The sequence below is a fragment of the Diplotaxodon limnothrissa genome, linkage group LG6, assembly GCF_057381915.1.
Source record: "Diplotaxodon limnothrissa isolate DT_005_m linkage group LG6, D_limnothrissa_male_GT1.1, whole genome shotgun sequence".
Classification (NCBI taxonomy): Eukaryota; Metazoa; Chordata; class Actinopteri; order Cichliformes; family Cichlidae; genus Diplotaxodon; species Diplotaxodon limnothrissa.
The window spans coordinates 41,497,575-41,517,203 of record NC_140601.1 but is presented as its reverse complement, the minus strand read 5'-3'; the positions used below and the strand labels follow the sequence as shown (position 1 = coordinate 41,517,203).

The window sequence follows — 19,629 nt, the reverse complement described above, 5'->3', positions numbered from 1 at the left end:
ATACTCTGAAATCTAAAATTGTAAACTTAAAAGTGCAAAACTGTGACTCTGGTTCTTACTTATAGTTTCACGTGATTATTGAACTAATGAAAGCTTGATGCTTAGAGAGCAAGCTATAAAAATAAGCATCTATGAGGAATCTATGAGGAGCCAGCTAGTGTCCAGTTGAGGAACTGCAGGTTTTTTTCTCCTTTTCACGTGTGATTTTATGCTACATGATGTTGGCTAAGGCAGCGGTCCCCAACCCCCGGGCCTCGGACCGGTACCGGGCCGCGAGAGTTGAGGCTCAGGTGTGAAATGTGTGGTTTTCAGGGTTTTTATCGGTTTTCAGCGTTATTTTGTTATCGTTTTTATCGTTAACGTGGTTTTCCTGGGTCTTTTCATGTGTGTTATGAATAAATCTTCTTTTTTTCGGTACCGGTACTAGTTTGATTTTGTTGTATTTATCCGCGACACCTTAAAGGCTGGTCCGTGAAAATATTGTCGGGCATAAACCGGTCCGTGGCGCAAAAAAAGTTGGGGACCGCTGGGCTAAGAGACCCTGACACTGACCCGTTTGCATTAGGTGAAATGTCCTGGAAGCATTTTCAGTTACATGAGTTTGTGATGTCGATTTTTTCTTGTCGTAACACTCACTTCTATTTGTTAACAAAAAAACAACCTTTCTTCAAAATTTCTTTTGGTCTCATTTTTGTTGTCAAGTAGTGACAAAAGTAACAGTGACGCTCTGTCAATGAATAAATATGAATTTTTTTACCTTAATGTATTTTTTTTACTTTTATCTCCATTTTCTTTGGTCGGGGGGTGGGGGGTGGGGGACTCCTTCTTTAAACACATTTCCTGGACCTTAAAGTCATGTTCACACACTGACCAGCTACCCTTTTACCCTCAACTTCACCTTCATCTCCCTTCTCATTCTTGCTCATTAAAACCTTCCCTGTCACATCGGTTCCTCCCCATTAGTTCTCACACCGGCCTTTGGAACTTTCTCAGCTCAAACTTCTTCTACCCCACCTTCGTCACTTCATTTTTTTGATCCTCCTCTCTGCCTAACCGTCTCCCGTATTACCCTGCCTTCACAGGAGACTCTCACATCCTCCTGTACCAGCTTTAATTCTTTTGATCTCAGGGCTGTCTCCCCTTTAATTCTCTGGCAGACTTCGGCGCCTGTAGGATGGATTCACACGGACGTCGCTTCACACTGAAACTGAATTCTGTCAGCTTTGTGGATCTTTTAATGTAATATTTGTGCTGCAGTGTATCTTCGGTTCTCTGGCCTCTGGGAACCCAGCATTGGAGTCTGTAACTAAATAGAAATGAGACTGTGACAGCCCAGTGTCAAGGCTCTTTTATAATTACCCTCTGCAGAATTTAACTACGCTTTCGCCACCAGGGGGCAGCATTTTGTGTATTTCAAAGAGCTTTAGCTACCCCATTAGTCTATATTAGAAATATAGGCTATAAATATATAATTAAGGATTTGCTCATAAAGGCACTTCTAGTGATATTAATTTGAATAGTTTAGCTACATTTTTTACCATTAGGAGACAAAGGAAGGCTGCAGTGTGGTTGCTTCTCCAACAGGGGCCCCAGCCAATGGACGGAGTTCTGCAGTTCTTTCTTCGACATGGCCCCCAACCAACCATTCAGTCACCATTCTTGGCCTCTCCAGCTTTTTATTATCAGTGTTTACATGTAGCAGGCCTTCAGTTTTGAAACACTCGCAGTGTACACGACAGCCCATGAGCTCACAGTGTTCCAGACACCAGATATTTGTCCAGGACACCATGAAAAGATTCACTCATGAGCCAACTACGATTTTAGTGTGGATATTATGCTTTGCATCGGGTCTGTTTCACGGTGAGCAATCCAAACAACACAGCAACATGTTTATGACTGACCTCATGTTGTAGATGAATCATGTCAGATGTTCTCTTGGCTGCAGTTGGTCTGGTTTCAGCATCTTCTCCCTGCATGATGCCATTTGTTTCTGCTTGTCAAGGACTCTCAACATTAATTTATATCGAGAACAGTTAAACACTCATCCTATTTGTGTTCCCACTGCTAATGTGCTAATACCGTAGCTCTTCGCCAACTCTTCAAACATCACTGCAGTTTAGTTTTCTCTCCAGGTTTACATCCAGAATGATAGAGGTGCTATATGATTTTTACAAATACTCAGAACGTGATATATTGTCTTTAAATAGAATAACTTCATGCTAACTTGTAATTGGGACAAATCTCATTTAAATCTCTCTTGTTCATGGATGCCTGGATGTTAAACACTTGAGAGGACAGCCACATTCATCTTTTTAATGTTTGAAACTCTCAGAGTTGGTTTTGAAAGCTAAAGGAGTAGTGATGTGTCGGTCGCGAACGAAATGGCTCTTAGAGCCGGATCTTTGACGTGAACGACTCCTTATCGCGAGCTGTGGTTTTTTGTTTGTTTTCTTTCTCTCGCCCTCTCTCTCTCTCGCACTTTTTTTCCGCTTCACCCCGCACGCGAGTCTTGTGCTGGGAAGAGGGGGGCGGGGCGGTAGTTACAGTCGCAGTAGCACAGGAACAGAGCGGGAGGGAGAGAGAGAGCCAGGGACAACAACGTCACATTAGAAAGGTATAGTAATCATCCACAACCATTTTCAGTTGCAGATGATAAAGGATTCAGAAAGTTTATTCATGCAGGTCCATATGACAGAGAATGTGCATCTTCTTTTTGTTTTCATATTTTAATTTATATTTAATTGTGTTGTGGTTTGCAGTGTTTTGTGTTGTTTCACTTTAAATTTGTTTAAAAGGAAAAAGTTGAAATGTGAATAGTTGTTTTTTTGTATTTTATGATTTATTTATTACATTTTATGTGGAGTGAATAAATAAAAGTATATTTACGGTGGCCGCTAGAGACAAAGCACGTACAAACTCTGAAGCACGTACAAAACACAACAGAAGTGCTCCAGGATGCTAGGGGCAGTGTTGAGCTTTTGTTACCTCGTGGCTACACAAGCCAGCAAGTACCAACGACCGGATTTGGTGTGTGGTAGTAACAGGTAATAATTAATTGAATATATATATGAGTGCTTGTGTATAAATACACAAACAATACACATGTGCTTTCAATTGTGTAGTTTAAGTGATTTAGGTAGCTGTTTTGGAAGTTCAGTTAATGCTAGAAATGTGTTGTGGAGTTTGTACGTGTTTTGTCTCTAGGGGCCACCACATATATTTATATATAAACATATATAAATAAAACCACTTTTTTTTAACATTAGTAATTCCTTTTGTGCATAATTTTATTTTATTGTTAATAATAAATTAATTAAAGCAACAAAACAACCTGAAGAGCCGGTTCAGAGCCGAAAGAGCCGGTTCTCTAAAAAGAGTCGGAAATCCCATACAGGAGTGTTTGGACCATGAAATGTTTAATGACATCAGACTGAACAAGTAGATTGTTGTTGCAAGTTGAGCCAAAGCACCGGGGATTATTTAACGCTACATTCTAATCTAACCTCTTATTAGCGTACAGTTACCTTTAATTACACATAAAACTGTTTAAGAAATGTTTGAGAAACAAATGGAGAGCAACTGCAAATGTAAAGCTGTGTTACCTGTCCACTAATGATTACAGATGGGTTAATTATCCATCGTGTGTGTGGATGCAGTTAGCTGTGATTCAGTGGCTCTTTGCTGTGATGTTGAAAGTGGTAAATAAGCTCCTCTTGCTCATTCGGTTTATAGCTTCAGTTAATATCAGAATGTTTTAAAGTATTAAAAAATACTATTTTACATCTTTAAATGTCAAAGTTAAGGCTACTGAAGCCAGGAACAAGAGCAGGAAATAAAAGGTTTACGATGACAAGTTTAAGATTTTTGAGGTGAGGATGGGGATGGATGAAGGGATTGGTGGTTGTGCATGGTGGTTGAAAATCCTATTGCACGTTTAAAAAAATTCAATGTGGCAAGACTGAGTGAAACCTTATAGATTCGTTTTGGAGCCATTCCAGTGCATATTCAGTTCTCTTCAGTTTGAGCTTTAATTTGGATAAAATGCTGTTTTTATCTGCAGCAGGACGACGCTGTGAATGTGAGCTTTCTTGTGCTCGAAGCTTCGTCTTGACGCCCGAGTACACTGGTCACACTGACACAAACAGCTACTGAAAGCTCGCTCACAAGTGCAGAGAGCCAATCAGACGGTCTCGAGTGAGACAATTATAAGTTTCATCCAAAATTTGCCGCCTGTCTGACAGCATGCGGTGTCAACCTTCAGACGGCCTATGATTGTGCGTTGCACCCGTAAACACGCCTTGCGTCTCTGAATAACTAACCACCTGATGTGGTTGACATTTTTTTAGATAAGAACAAATGGGGTCCTGCCCCCTTTTTCTCCCCTCCGCAGCCCTTTTTTCGCTAAACTGTTCCAAGTGCTGAGGGGTTACTTCCAATGGTTGCCAGTGGGAGCGGCGAAAAGGTTAATGAATTCAGCACTGTAAGCCACGTCTCCCTTTACAGTGGGCACGGCGAGAGGTGGTGGGTGCACAGGGCTCCTGCAGCATGCTGATGAAGGCGCAGCAGCAGAGAGAGAGGGTGTCGCTGCCCCCTGGAGGTGGAGAACAGCAGCTGCGAGGCTCAAATGAAGAGCTGAGGGAATGTCAGATTTCATCGAGCGACACATCTTTAATTAGAGTACAAACGCTGGACTCTTCTCAGTTTTCTCTTTCTTTCTTTTTGATGAATAATCACTTGAATATTTTGACTTAACAATATGAATTTCCTTTTACTTCACTGAAGAGACATGGGACATCATTATTATTTAGTTTTATGGTGGAACTTCATAATGAGAAAATTACATGTAATTTACAAAGTAATAAGTAAGAGTTGGTGTTATCAGCGGTATGTACAAGTAATATTAAAATAAAATATACATAACAGGGTAGAGAGTAGAAACAGAACCTAATGAGAAGCATAAACATGCAGTAAACCAACTATGAATGAAATATCTGTGCTATAGTAATTTGATGACAGTATAGAGTATACAGTATAGTATGTATGCATATTAAGAATATACACACGAGGTGTTTAAAAACCTCTCACATTTTGTGCGGACTGTTATTGGTTATTACTGCTCAATATAATGTTTGTAATTATGAGCTTCAACTAAACAAGTTAAAAATTTGAAGACATACATGTTTTTCCAAGAATATTTAACATACATTCATAAGATTCAGAAAAATGAAATTAATATGAACGATAATGTCATGGGACCGAGTGGTCAGTACCAAAACTGGACTCAGGTGCAGAAAGGAAAAAAAGTAATGAAACACAGGACTTGATGTGGCGTGGCCTGGGTAATGTGGCTAGGGGAACTTGGATCTAGAGTGGGGAAGAGGGGCCTTAGATGCTGGAACAGGGCAGTAAGCAGTCACAGTGCAGGAGGAGGAAAAGAGCGATGACAGGAGGGTGACATGAATGAGCTGAGCAGTGTGGAAAGGCTGACCGTAGGTTTATGATTGAGTGCAGTGGCAGGAGAGCAGGCAGGTGAGGCACAGAGTGATTTCCAAAATGGTGGCTTGGTATCCTGAGTCTGAGAGTGGAGCGTGAGCCAGAGGTTTGAGACAAGGTGAATCCAGGAAAATCTATGGTTAACAAGGTCAATCGCAAAGAGAGCTTGAAACATGAGAGCCGGCTACCAAAATGGGTTGATGACAAACCAGCGGTGAATGAACGTCAGCGTGAGGCTTAAATTACTCTGGCTTGATTGCCTGCAATCAGCTCCAGGTGTGAGGAACTGGAGGAGGAGGTGGCCCTGCCCAGGGGCGGATCCCAGGTAGGCTCAGGAGCCTGATGGAAAATTGCAGCCACACACCCCAGACCCCGTTTTCCTCTTCACACCCAATCGAAGGTAACAAAGCATTAAACACTATATTAAAGTGGCAGAATTAAATCCCCCTTTTACTTAACCCTACAGCATAGCGTTGCCCTGAGGCAACAAACCACATTTTCATGCCTTACACTGGCCCTTCAAAAAAAAACTACTTTTTTTTTTTCAAATAATGCTACCAGACACATCTCTTTCCAATAAAATGATGAGTTGAAGGTGGTGTGACTTTCATTTTGGGGGGGAGGACCCCTTTCTGCAAGCTGCACTACATGAGGGACATCTCCATTAGGAGGCAAGATAAAGATCACTATTTTACATGTTTAAATGGGCGACCGTGGCTCAGGGGGTTGGGAAGCGTACTGTGACCAGAAAGTCGCCGGTTCGATCCTCGTCGTTGTGTCCTTGGGCAAGACACTTTACCCTACCGCCTACTGGTGTTGGCCAGAGGGGCCAATGGTGCGATATGGCAGCCTTCCCCAGGGCAGCTGTAGCTACAACCATAGCTTGCCTCCACCAGTGTGTGAGAGTGAATGAATAGTGGAATTGTAAAGCGCTTTGGGTGCCTTGAAAAGCGCTATATAAATCCAATCCATTATTATTATAAAGTGAAATAAATGTATATTAAAAAATACTTGTATGTACATGAATATGTTAAGAAGCATATTTGATTGTTTGTTCTACTTTTTAAAATTTATTTATACAGTAAAACTGTTAATTTTCATTCGTTGCCTCAAGGCAACACTGCGCAGTTAGCCCAATTTTTTTCAGGCAATATAATTCATTTGCATATGAGTCTAGAGATGTGTTTGTGTGCATTTATATGATCATAGTCAATGTTTTTTACTTTACAATCTACTCATAATTACAGGACATGGATGTAAATACCTTTTATGGAAGGAAACCAAGGGAATGTGCACTTTCTGTCCTCAGACAGTGAGGACAGTGAGCTTTCAGGGAGTGACTTTGAAGTAGAGGAGTAGATCCCTGAATGAGGTTTACAGAACACTTAGGAGCTCAGGGGTCAGTTGGTAAAGTAACTGTGTGTGCTAGTGCCCACATAGCAAGCAGGTCTGGCCAGGATCTGGTATCAGGCTGGTACTTCTTTTTTTTTTTTGCTGGCACTTCTGACTGACTGGTGTTTTGGCAGAGTGTATGTCAACCAGATGTGTGCCAGGTCTGGCAATGACGCCACTGTTTATGCGATGGCATGCCATATCTCAGGTGGTAGAACAGGTTACAAACTGATCGGAAGGTTAGCGGTTCGATCCCTGCCTCCTCCAGTCTGCATGTCAAGAGTGTGAATGTGTATGAATGTAGTTAGGAAGCACTCAGTTAAGCAAAAATGTATAGATACACGATCGTGGCTCAAGAGTTGGGAGTTCGCCTTGTAATCGGAAAGTTGCCGGTTCGAGCCCCGGCTTGGACAGTCTCGGTCGTTGTGTCCTTGGGCAAGACACTTCACCCGTTGCCTACTGGTGGCGCCAGTGTCCGGCAGCCTCGCCTCTGTCAGTGCGCCCCAAGGTGGCTGTGGCTACAATGTAGCTTACCATCACCAGTGTGTGAATGGGTGGATGACTGGATATGTAAAGCGCTTTGGGGTCCTTAGGGACTAGAAAAGCGCTATATAAATACAGGCCACTGTCTGAACAGAGTTTCGGCATGTTACTTTTGCATGTTCTGGCACATGTTGTTATTGCATGGCTTGATTAAGGTACACATTAGGCTGACATCTGGGGCTAGAGCTGAAACCATTCTGGGCCAGCACAGGGCCAGCAGTGTGTCTACAACTGGCCCGTGGCTGCACACCACCTACAGACTGCCCACATACCGCAATGAATGACGGCCCTTTGGTGGCCCAGATCAGGTTTGCCAGAAGTAATCCACACATGGGCCTGCACAGGACCACCAGTGTGTCTGAAACTGGCCTTGTGCTGGCCCATGTGTGGGCCACCTCTGGCAAACCAGGTCTGGGCCACCAAAGGGCCGTCATTCTTTGCGGTATGTGGGCCATGTGTAAGCACATTGTATGGGCCAGATCTGGACCATACCAATTTTGCTCTGTGTGTGTGTGTGTGTGTGTGTGTGTGTGTGTGTGTGCGTGCGTGCGTGCGTGCGTGCGTGCGTGGACGTGTATTACTTATTGTTGTGGGGGCACAAATTTGTTTACACACTCCCATTGTGAGGTCTCGCCTACTTTATGGGGACAAATTGCAAGGTAAATCATTCAATTTTAGGGTGAAGGCTTGAGTCTGGGCTAGGGTAAGTTTCAGGCAGGGACCTGTGATGGGTAGGGTCAATGTTTGATGTATTTTGGTGTTTTATTGTTCTGTGAAATGTTTACGTTGTTTATTTGTTGATGGGGCGATCGTGGCTCAAGAGTTGGGAGTTCGCCTTGTAATCGGAAGGTTGCCGGTTCGAGCCCCGGCTTGGACAGTCTCGGTCGTTGTGTCCTTGGGCAAGACACTTCACCCGTTGCCTACTGGTGGTGGTCAGAGGGCCCGGTGGCGCCAGTGTCCGGCAGCCTCGCCTCTGTCAGTGCGCCCCAGGGTGGCTGTGGCTACAATGTAGCTTGCCATCACCAGTGTGTGAATGGGTGGATGACTGGATATGTAAAGCGCTTTGGGGTCCTTAGGGACTAGTAAAGCGCTATATAAATACAGGCCATTTACCATTTTTACCATTTATTTATTTGTTCATCGTTGTTGTACTAATACAACTTATTATAGAATAACTTGGCATTTTACTACCCTTGTCGCACAGTGTTGCCTTGAAGCAACAAACCAATATCTGTTTTGGGGGGGGCAGGGTGTCAAATTTTATGATTGATATATTATTAGAGACCCTAAAGCTCCCCCAAAATAGGGAGAAATATTTTTTTCCCAAAAAATTAAAAAGTCATGCAGTAGGGGGTTAATGTATTTTAGCCAGGTGTGCCATTTAACTTCAATACATGACATAAGTGTTTTATCTTGTGCACTTTGGCAGTTTTACTATCAGTTTCTGTTGTTACTTTGTTTTTAAATAAATTCCACTACTGTAGATTCTAAGAAAACTGTCTGCTTAGATGATCGACTTATTCTGCGTTTATCTGCAAATCTGAAAATCCAGACCAGGAAAGATGCGACACTGTTCATGTACTGAGAGATCAACAGCCAACTTTTATTATTTGCGAGTCAATAAATATGAGATCATGGATGGGATGTTCTAACTTGCAAGTGATGCAAGTGGCTGCACCAGCAGTTGCAAAGCCAATAACCTGCGTGCATAACATTTCCCCAGAGACACCCCTCATAGCAGGGCTTTCTGGTAGGATGTCATAGCCAGCAGCCCCACTCTGTGACAGCAGGTGTGAATGTCCAAGCTGCTGCTTTGAATCCTCTTCATGTTTCTTTTATTTAGTTAGCGGTAGCTGCTCACTTTGTCCCACAAAGCACCGCTGGTAAAGGTGGAAGAGAACGGACTCATCAGATTATCACCCCTATATGCATTTCTAACTAACTAGCTACACAGATATGGTAACCTGAGTAAGAATACAATATAGGTAGATTTTTAACAAAAATGTGTACTAATATACACATATACTAATATATACTTGGGCAAGACACTTCACCTACCGCCTACTGGTGTTGGCCAGAGGGGCCGATGGTGCGATATGGCAGCCTCGCTTCTGTCAGTCTGCCCCAGGGCAGCTGTGGCTACAACCGTAGCTGCCTCCACCAGTGTGTGAATGTGAGAGTGAATGAATAGTGGAATTGTAAAGCGCTTTGAGGGTCTCGAAAAAGCGCTATATAAATGCAATCCATTATTATTATTATTATTATTATAAATATAGAGAAAATCTGATTGATGAAAATGAAATGAAAGTTTTTGATAGAACAAAGTAAACCTGGTGAAGTCTTAAAATGTGTGTATTTCTTTAGCATTGTTTTTTAATGACCTCTAATTTTGCAGTGTGGAAGTATTCGAGTAGGATTAGAGAAACAGGCAGCATGAACACTGCTGCACTGTAAGATCACACTACTCCCCTTGCCTAGTAATCTTGTCGGTAAGCAGCAGCACATGCAAATGCACCAACACGCAGGACAAGATAAAGAGAAAAGGACAGGCTTAGAGAGAGAAGCTTTAAAACTCTTTGTGTGTGTGTGTGTGTGTGTGTGTGTGTGTGTGTGTGTGTGTGTGTGTGTGTGTGTGTGAGTGAAAAGGAGAGAGGATCTGTGTTTGCTGCATCTCTCACTGCATCTCAACAACTTGACAGAGGGTGTCAGCAGCCTGGGACCTGAACCAGTGACCAGAAACAATCCCCAGGCAGGCTGTGTTTCTGCTCTCGCTCCACACATGCCTCCACCCTGCCCCCTCCCTCGGTTGTAAATCAAAGCCACGTGCAGCACGGCGTGCAGCTCCACAGTCGGCCAGTGGTACATCAGGTGGAAGAAAATCCAATTTATTTGATTGCGACATTATTTGCTTAGCGAATGCAGCGGCTATTACGAGTGTGATTAAAATTAAAACAATCATTTTAAATCTGCTCTTATGGGAAGCCAGCAGAGCCGAAAGCCATGATTGGCCCCAGATAACTAGCCATGCGTGACACAGACAAAAATAACAAATACAAAAAGAGCAACCTTAGGAGATACCTCCTGCGCTGTGCGTCCCGTGAGGCCGTATCATTCATTTCAGGATGTGGTTGAGCATCCGGAGTCACGGGCTAGCAGCTTGGTGTTTACTCAGTGGTTATGAAGTATGTGGAATCACCACAGCAGCCAGCTCTGGGTTTTCTTACCCCCTTACGCACTTAAAATGACAAGCAGTGCGTATGAGGCCCTGCGACTCCAGGCATCCGCTCAGCACTGAGAGAGGGAGCGAGAGAGCAGCTGGGGTGGATGCACCATCCTTTATTTATGGAGCTGGAAGCAGCCATGACTGACAGCCGGGCTAGCAGAGAGGTCCAGATTCCTCAACGACCCCCCAAAGCCTCAGGCTGTCCCACACCCAGGATGTCATCACAAACACACATACCCACGCAAACATCTGCACTGCTGTGCGAAAAACTCCATCTCCAAAATGTCACCTTTTCAGGACTGCTCTTTGCTCAACTTTTCTGCCTTGGCCTGACTGCTGGGGTAAAGGCTTTCATGTGTGCTTTGACTGCTTCAGGAGGGCCAGACGGTGGCTGTGAGCGCAGGAGAGCTGTTCAAAACCAGAACAAATGCAGAGAAAAAAGACTGAAAGCGTGTCAGGATGTGCCTGTCGCTTTCATTTTCATTACTCTGCCTTTTTGCTTGTTTCGGTACACATGGCCAAATACTGTTGTGGATGGATAGCAGGCAAATTTATCCAAACTCAGTGACTTTGATCTTCCAAAATTAGGAATTTATGTGTAATGTAACATAGCTAGCCATAGCAATTGCTAACTTTTTGGCTACCAAACAGTGGTTCAAATGTTAGATTACATATAATGTTAAATGCGACTGAAAGTCAGGCAGAAAAAGAATGCAAGGTTTAGATAATGAACCTAGTCTGGCCAATTTGGGCATCAGGGGAAGCATGCAGTGAAAATCATAGCAATTCAATTCAGTTTTATTTATACAGCGCCAAATCACAACAACAGTCGCCTCAAGGCACTTTATATTGTAAGGTAGCCCCTACAATAATGCATTCAGAGGAAAAACCCAACAATCATATGACCCCCTATGAGCAGCACTTTGGGGACAGTGAAAAGGAAAAACTCCCTTTTAACAGGAAGAAACCTCCAGCAGAACCAGGCTCAGGGAGGGGCGGGGCCATCTGCTGTGATTGGTTGGGGAGAGAGAAGGAAGACAGGATAAAGACATGCTGTGGAAGAGAGACAGAGGTTAATAACAGATATGATTCAGTGCGGAGAGGTCTATTAACACATAATGAGTGAGAAAGGTGACAGAAGAAGAAAAACTCAATGCATCATGGGAATCCTCCGGCAGCCTAAACCTATTGCAGCATAACTAAGGGAGGATTCAGGGTCACCTGGTCCAGCCCTAACTATATGTTTTATCAAAAAGGAAAGTTTGAAGCCTAATCTTAAAAGTAGAGATAGTGTCTGTCTCCTGAATCCAAACTGGAAGCTGGTTCCACAGAAGAGAAGCCTGAAAACTGAAGGCTCTGCCTCCCATTCTACTTTTAAATACTCTAGGAACAACAAGTAGGCCTGCAGAGCGAGAGCGAAGTGCTCTAATAGGGTGATATGGTACTACAAGGTCATTAAGATAAGATGGGGCCTGATTATTTAAGCCCTTATACGTGAGGAGCAGGATTTTGAATTCAATTTAGCAGAATTGTTTGGTTTGGGGAAACAAATGCAGAACAACAGAACAATGGTAACACAATACGCAGTAATTGTCATGGTTTGGGGTCTTTGACCCAACATGTTGGGTTTCATGGCTTTTTGTATTATTATGTTCTATTTGTGTAGTTTAAGCTTCAGTTAGGTCTTTTTGAGTTCCCTGTTTAGGTTCCTCCCCCACGATGTTGGTTAGTGTCATGTTTTCAGTGTGCAAGTCCTGTGTTTAAGTGTCCCCCACCCTTTGTGCATCTCAGTCTCCCTCGTGTTCCCTCGCTCCCTCACTCTTCCTTGTTTACATGTTTCCCCTTGTGTCTCGTTCCATGTCTTCCCCATCTGTCATGGGGTCTACATCTGTCTGCTTCCTGTTTTATTTTGACAGTCTTGCGTTCCATGTTCAGTGTGTTTAGTTTTGTTTCCCGTTGTGGCATCACGTTCATTTGTATCAGTTGTTTCCCCATGTGTTTCCCTCGTCACCCTCGCGTGTATTTATGTGGCCTGTTGTCATGCAGGTTGTCTGTTGTTTCACGCCAAGTTTCACGTTTAGGGTTTTGTATGTTAATGTTTAGTTTTCCCAGTCTAGGTTATTGTTTATTCTCATCTTGGTTCGTCTTGTGCATTGTTTTGTACCTTTTGATCAGCCTTATTAAACGGCTCGCCTTTTGTTAAATTATAGGTTTGTGTCCGTGTTTGGGTCCGTTGTTCACACAGTGAACAGTCTCCTTCCGAGGACTGTGACAGTAATGGAACACCATCCCCACAGTCAAGCATGGCGGTGGAAACATTACACTTTGGGGTTGGGTACAGGACAACTTAATCAATTTGAGGGACCGGTGCATGGACCAAGTACCATAAAGCACTATATCTTGCTTCCAAACACATATCTGAATGGAAATGCTATTTTTCTGTGAAAAAAACAGATTTATTTGAACTCAGTGTAACTCGTATAATAAAATAAAAGATGTATTTTCATCCTTTTCTGGCCCCCTCTGACAGTCTTTCTGAATTAAAGGTCGAGTTTTGCCAACTAGCAGGTAAACATTTATTACCACCAAAGCTGTAAATCAACATATTCTAAGATAGAAGGTTTTGATCGTGTGGAGAAGCTCAAACATGCTCACTGACTTGCACAAACTCTAAAAAACTGGATCTGAAATGAAAGTGACAGTCACGTCCTGACATGCTCTCATCCTGTGAGAACTCTTTTTTTTCTCCCTGCTGCTGCTTTCGACATGTTTCTGTCCTCCTGCTCAGCTCGACTCTTTCAAAAAATAAAATAAAATAAGATGTTTGTGTCCACGCTCGTCACCTGGCCCTGCTGAAGCAATGAAAGCACACATGAAAGCCTTTGCTCCAACAGCTCTCCATAAATATTGCACTACACAAACATGTTTGGCCAATTTGCACATTTTCCTTTTGTCTGACAGTTCCATCAACAAGCATCTGGGCGGCTTCCATTCACATAAATAAAATATCAGGAGGAACAATATGTGTGTTTTTAAAAAAAAAAAAAAAGTTTCTCTCCATCTGATGCACGGCATGGATGTGTCGGACTACAGTGAAGCGAGTGACAGCTCTCGCATACCTTTGATTTTATCTCTTTTAGCATTTCGTTCTGTGTGAGACAGTGGTCTGATTTCACTCGCGAAGCCAGCCTATATATAAACTTCAAAGCAACAGAGAGCGACACATAATATCATGGAAATAAAATGCAGAGTCTCCTTTCAGGACTGGCGCTTGCTGCAGAATGTTTAAAATTTAAACATGCTTGTCGCAGCCTTTACAAAGCGCCTGACAAATTATGAGCAGCAACTGTGAGAACATGAAATGCTTCCCCCCAGATCGAATGCTTTTAATAGCGTGGAGATGGTACACTTGGTGAAGTGTTTGCTTTGTTGGCAAGAGATCACTTCACAGAGCTTCCAGTGGCCTGACAGTCAGGGAGAGCCGTGTAATAAGTGCCTCAACAGCTGAAACACGGAGCAACGGGATGACAGCGCCTTTGTACATCATGTTCGCTGATCGATAAAGACAGATGCAACATCAAGACTTTAAATTAAATGTCTGTATCTACCAGAAATAGAAGAGAAAAAAAACGCATTGAAGATCACATAACACATTGATAAGATGACACTTGAGTTATGCACATGTGATGCTAGTAAGGTCTGTGAGTGTTTTTTTCTTTTAGTGTCTAAAATGGATAGCAAAGTTGCTATTTGCAATGATTGCTTAGGGTCAGTCCAGTAACACAATGCCAATGAAGTGCTTTCCTTTAACAATGCAAAGTGAAGTGTCCACCTCAACAGCCACAATTTAAAAAAAAAAAAAAATGTAACAACAACAACAACAATAATAATAATAATAATAATAATAATAATAATAATAATAATAATAAATAGTCCACTGATATTAGCAATCAAAGAAAATTACATCACCATCCCAAATAAAACTTTAACAAAACATGCCAACATTATGGTCTAACAATAAAACAGCTTGTCAGCGTTCAGTTTTTTTGCAACAGCACAGCAGTAACCATTTAACACTCGCCACTGTCAACATTTATTTTACCAGTGTTTGGGCAAAAAACTTCAGATGTAAACATTTTAACATGGAAACAATTGTTCGTCTTTAAAAGTCCACAAAATATACATTCATCCTGCATTCCCAACTTGGATGATCTGATATCCTCGTGTTGGTGTTGTTCCCAGACCATCATGAAAATGTTGTTCCAGGTTCAACATTGCAAGTGACCAATCACATTGTTGTGACGTTATTCTATTCCAAGCCATTCGTGCATTTATGAAATTCCAATGTTGCAAGGACAATATCAATTCTGCTTACTGTTTATTAAAGGGTTACGGTTAGGGTTAGGGTCAGTTGATCGGCGGACAGAGGCGGTTTCACGCAGCTTAAGTACAGTTTTTTGTTTTACGCCGGTTTTTCCCGAAGTCGCAAAAGTATGACGTCACAACATTCTGATTGGTCACTTGCAATGTTGATCCTGGAACAACATTTAGTATGATGATCTGGGAACAACACCAACACGAGGATATCAGATCAACCTCCTAACTTACCCTTATTTTTAGTATGTATTGCAATTACCTTTACAATGCACACAATGTAACACAAACTGAATATGAACATATTTCCACCTCATAACAATATGCCTTGAACGCTAATATACACACCACCCTTCAACATTTCTGGTGCAGTATCATCTCTCAATTAAATCCTTTAAATCTCAATACTTTTGATTGTCTCTTAGCTTTCAGTCTTGAGGTTAACTGAGATTCAGTGCATATATCCCACCCATTAAGAGTGCACATGCAGAGGCCAGGTCTTCCAGGTCATGCAGGACACACTAGATGGTTATACCCACATCGGCTGGAGGAGTGCTGGCATCAGCTCTTTCGATGGTAAAGATAGCAAGGGTAATTTGTTCCAGCTCCCTCTGAACAGCTGTAGCTTAGACACAAAAACATAGAAAAATGGCATCCAGTTTTAAAAAAAGAAAGAAAAAGGGCCAAAGCTACCCTTTAATGACGTAAACACAATATTAGGAACATGCACCCCAGTGCGCCACTATTTTAGACTACAGATTCAACGATAAATATAAATAGTTTGGGTATACAAGAAGATTTCCCAAAACATTTAAACAGGTTCCATGCAAATTACAACAACAACAACATTACAACATGCAACAACATTAGTTATTCAAAATTTGGTTTAATACAGATAAAAAACTAAACTAAAATTACCAACCAATTATTCTTTGAAGAGGATGCTTGGGTCTTCATTCAGGTAAAAAGGTAGTGCCCTGAGGACACACTCCCTCCCCTTTTCAATGGTTTCCTTCTGTAGAGAGTGGCAGAGATACAGGAAGAGAAAACAGATATACTTTAGGATGACAGAAACTCACATTATACGCAAAATGAATGACATATCCACTGCACAGATAGACATGTACACAAGACCAACTAATCATCACATGGACATGAATAGTTAACCTGTTGGGCAGGGTTTCCACCACATTATATATGTCCATAATGGAGGTAAAGACAAACTAATACATCATCTTTTTTGCATTCAAAACATAACATAAAAACATTCACTTCTGGTTTAACCTAAATCAAGGGATCAGATTTTACATATGTTTAGGTAATTTAAATTTTCCAACGTTTTGAGTACCAAACTTTGTCTTGCTTAATATAAATGTAAGTGCACTGTGCAGCTACCATACACTAGCTGTTTAAATTTGAAAATGATCTTATTAGCCATAATATTTTGCTACCAACAGAATAACGCACCTGTGTGGCTGGGGCCAAAGTTTGTCTAATTTTCTTCCCTGCAACGCCTCCTTTTTTCTTGAAGACTTTTATGAGCTGGTCAGTGTATTGGTCAAGTTGTGTAAAAAGCCTTGGAACATGTGCAGCAGTAGTAATCCTCACATATTCTGCTTCCACCTGAAAATATGTCAACAAACACAACATACTGTACTGTAAATATACATACTATATGTACACATATACAAACTAAAACTAATGTAGTAAGACCTCATTAAAGCTATAATTTTAACACAAACATTTACACAAAATGCTAATGGAGCCATTACAGCTTTTATTGTTATTTATCAAGTTCCAAAAAATATTGATCACAGCTGATCTGAAAAGAATTTCATGCCTCAGGCCCTTGAACTGCAACCTTTACCATGGTTCAGATGTGGAGAAGAAATAACAGGGGCATGGGATGGGTCACAAAAGAAAACTTAACTTATAAAACAGTTTTGTTTTTAAAAGTATAACAGTTCACATACCACATACAAGCTCAGCAATACCACATACACCACATCAGTATAGGAGGGAGCAGGTAAAGGCAGGATCTGAGATTTATAAAGAAAAAAAAAAAATTAATTCCTTAATTTCAAGAAGCAAATTATTGTTTGAATTACAACTAAATAAAATACTACTCAGAAGAAAAGCAAGAGATTGACACGGCCATGTGCTAACTTTCTATAGAAGCAATTATCACCAGGTCTGTCGACCTCCATTGTCTGTCCACTCATATGTCTTGAATAATTTTATTAAAAAAAGTAAGTGTGTACTTTCACAAACTGTAATTTATAACTACATTGATATGTATAACTCCGCTAGGAAACATGCTGTATTTACAGACCATTTTTACATAATACAGATTACTGATAGAGCAGAACAATGGTGTCACAGTGGCTTTCGCCCTTGACTTTTTGGATTTTAAATGTCACTTTATGCTATCCTTGCTATCCTATTCGATATTTCCGACTCTCGGATTACAGAAAAGGAATCCCAAGAAAGCAAATGGAAAAATAACCCCTTGAAAGAATAACCCCATGAACCCCTGTAGCTAATCCCTTAATAAAACAAAAAACAATAAAAACGTTTCTTACACAGTCCACAAAATAAGCATGTCCAGGACCCAGTAAAACTAATGTAAAACAAGCACACGCAAACGATATAACATGTCTTGTAAGACAAACGCAAAATATAACCATGCTGGACATATAGATACTACACAACATAGTCAAAGAAAAAAGTGGTCTTACCTCTCAAAGAAACAGCAGCTTGGCGCCAAAACAGCCTTTTTCAGTTAAATTTGAAGTCTTGTGCATGAGCAGGCACAAGCCGTGAAACCTTCTTGTTCTGCGCGGTTTCATTACAACTGTTTTTGCATTACTGCCACCTTGTGGATATACAAGGTATATCGATCCTAATTGACTTAACTTAAATGTTATGCGATCAAGTAACACATTAGTATTATGTACGTTGAATAATAGACACAATTACGTAGACTTGATTAGAAAAACATATGTTAACTTAACAAAAACATATATTTTAAGTAAAATGAAAATAAATAATTAATATACACTGAACAATCCACCTCATTCATTTTTTTGAGTGTATACAGAGGACAGAAAGACTAAGTGTGTGTGTGAATGGCTGTGTAGGAGCCATAATTGAATGTATTGAATTTTGATGATCACTGGGTTTTTATTTGTTTGGTTGTTATGGGAGTCACGTGGGTGCTAGCGGTGACATAAATGGGCGTTGTCAGTCTGTCATTCACTGGTTTTGATTTTGACAGAGAGGAGGGCTGGGTAGCCGTAGTTTTTGTTGACCGCTGCACAACATGTTTCGCTTCGTTATATTAGAGCCTGTGACGTTGTAAGAGTCTGAATCAGGAGCCGATGACATTACTCTGTAAACTCTCAAAGCACTTTAATAAACAAGCAAACAGTTCCACCTCTCGCATTATTGCGTAAAGTTGACAGCGCGTCAGGCAAATAGGCAGGCTCCATCCCCGGCCTCTAGCGACTGTGGAAGTCGCTACAGGCTGTTTTTTTTTAACAGAGTTCAGAAGGGTTTCTGTGTTAAAACTGATTTTATTCTTCGTTATTTTAGGGCTTAAAGTCCCAAAGAGCATGCAGCATTTTAAAAAAGACAGAAATGCTAAAAGAAAAAAAAAATCTTCATCAAATAACAATGAGTGTTTAAGAGTCACACAAAGGGAAAAAGATGTCATGCAATATGTAAAACCCACAAAACCAAAGACAAAAGTGGAGCTGAACAAAGGTCCAAGTTCAGTGAATTCATCTCAAACCAGGACATAAGCACAGCAAAAAAAAAAAAAAAAGTAAATAAAAAAATTCACATGTATTTTGAATGACATTGGCCCAGTCAGGATTCAATTTTACAAACTATTTGTTGTTTAAAAGCACAAGGACTCACAAGCAGAACTTTGTTAACAATTTGATATCTTTGTAACAAGTTGCCAGTCTTCTCTACTAATCGTCTAGAGGCGTTTATTGAATCACTCACATGCTGAATGCACAGATCCTAAATCTAACACTTTCAAACTTTTAACCTTTAATCAGCCATCAAACCAGTGAAAGAAGCAGATGTGTAGATGTGGACATTTATTTCTACAAAAATGAAGAAATATGAAAAAATGAGCATTTTCAGGGGAGATTAATCCAGGGACATTCTTCACACTCCTATTATCCAAAATTTAAAAAGAGAAGCATAAAAACTTTTTGGTGGCAGTAAGCTCAAGTGAAAACCACCCCAGTCACACAGGCCTACAGACTGGTCTGCAACCAACTGGCAACCACCAGGAAAAATGTGTATTAACCAACCGGTTGGTGTGGTTGCTAGCACACTGCTGCAGTCATAGTCTGAATGGAAGTGAGAGACCTGTCTTCAAACACTTTCTAGCTGCTGTCAGAGCTGCAATAAAACTGTGAAAAGTACAAAGCAAAGTGGAAATGGAAAACATTACCCTTCAAATTAAAAGCTGTGCATGCTGCAGCATGGTTGGCGGAATCCCAACCTTTATTCTGAAGGCGAACCTTGCACGCAAACAAGAAAAACTAGAGGCACCTACAGGCGATCTGCTAGCATCCAGAACAATC

The 19,629-nt window shown here is 41.3% G+C and overlaps 1 long non-coding RNA gene across 1 annotated transcript; it reads right to left on the bottom strand.

The window, feature by feature from the left end:
* Positions 1–15,946: 15,946 nt before the first annotated feature.
* On the bottom strand, positions 15,947–17,850 carry LOC146631268 (uncharacterized). Its single transcript, XR_014906267.1, has 4 exons — positions 17,764–17,850; positions 16,999–17,064; positions 16,493–16,648; positions 15,947–16,040 (listed from the first exon to the last, which is right to left on the bottom strand). It is a non-coding gene; the product is annotated as an uncharacterized LOC146631268 (long non-coding RNA).
* Between the last annotated feature and the right edge of the window lie 1,779 nt (positions 17,851–19,629).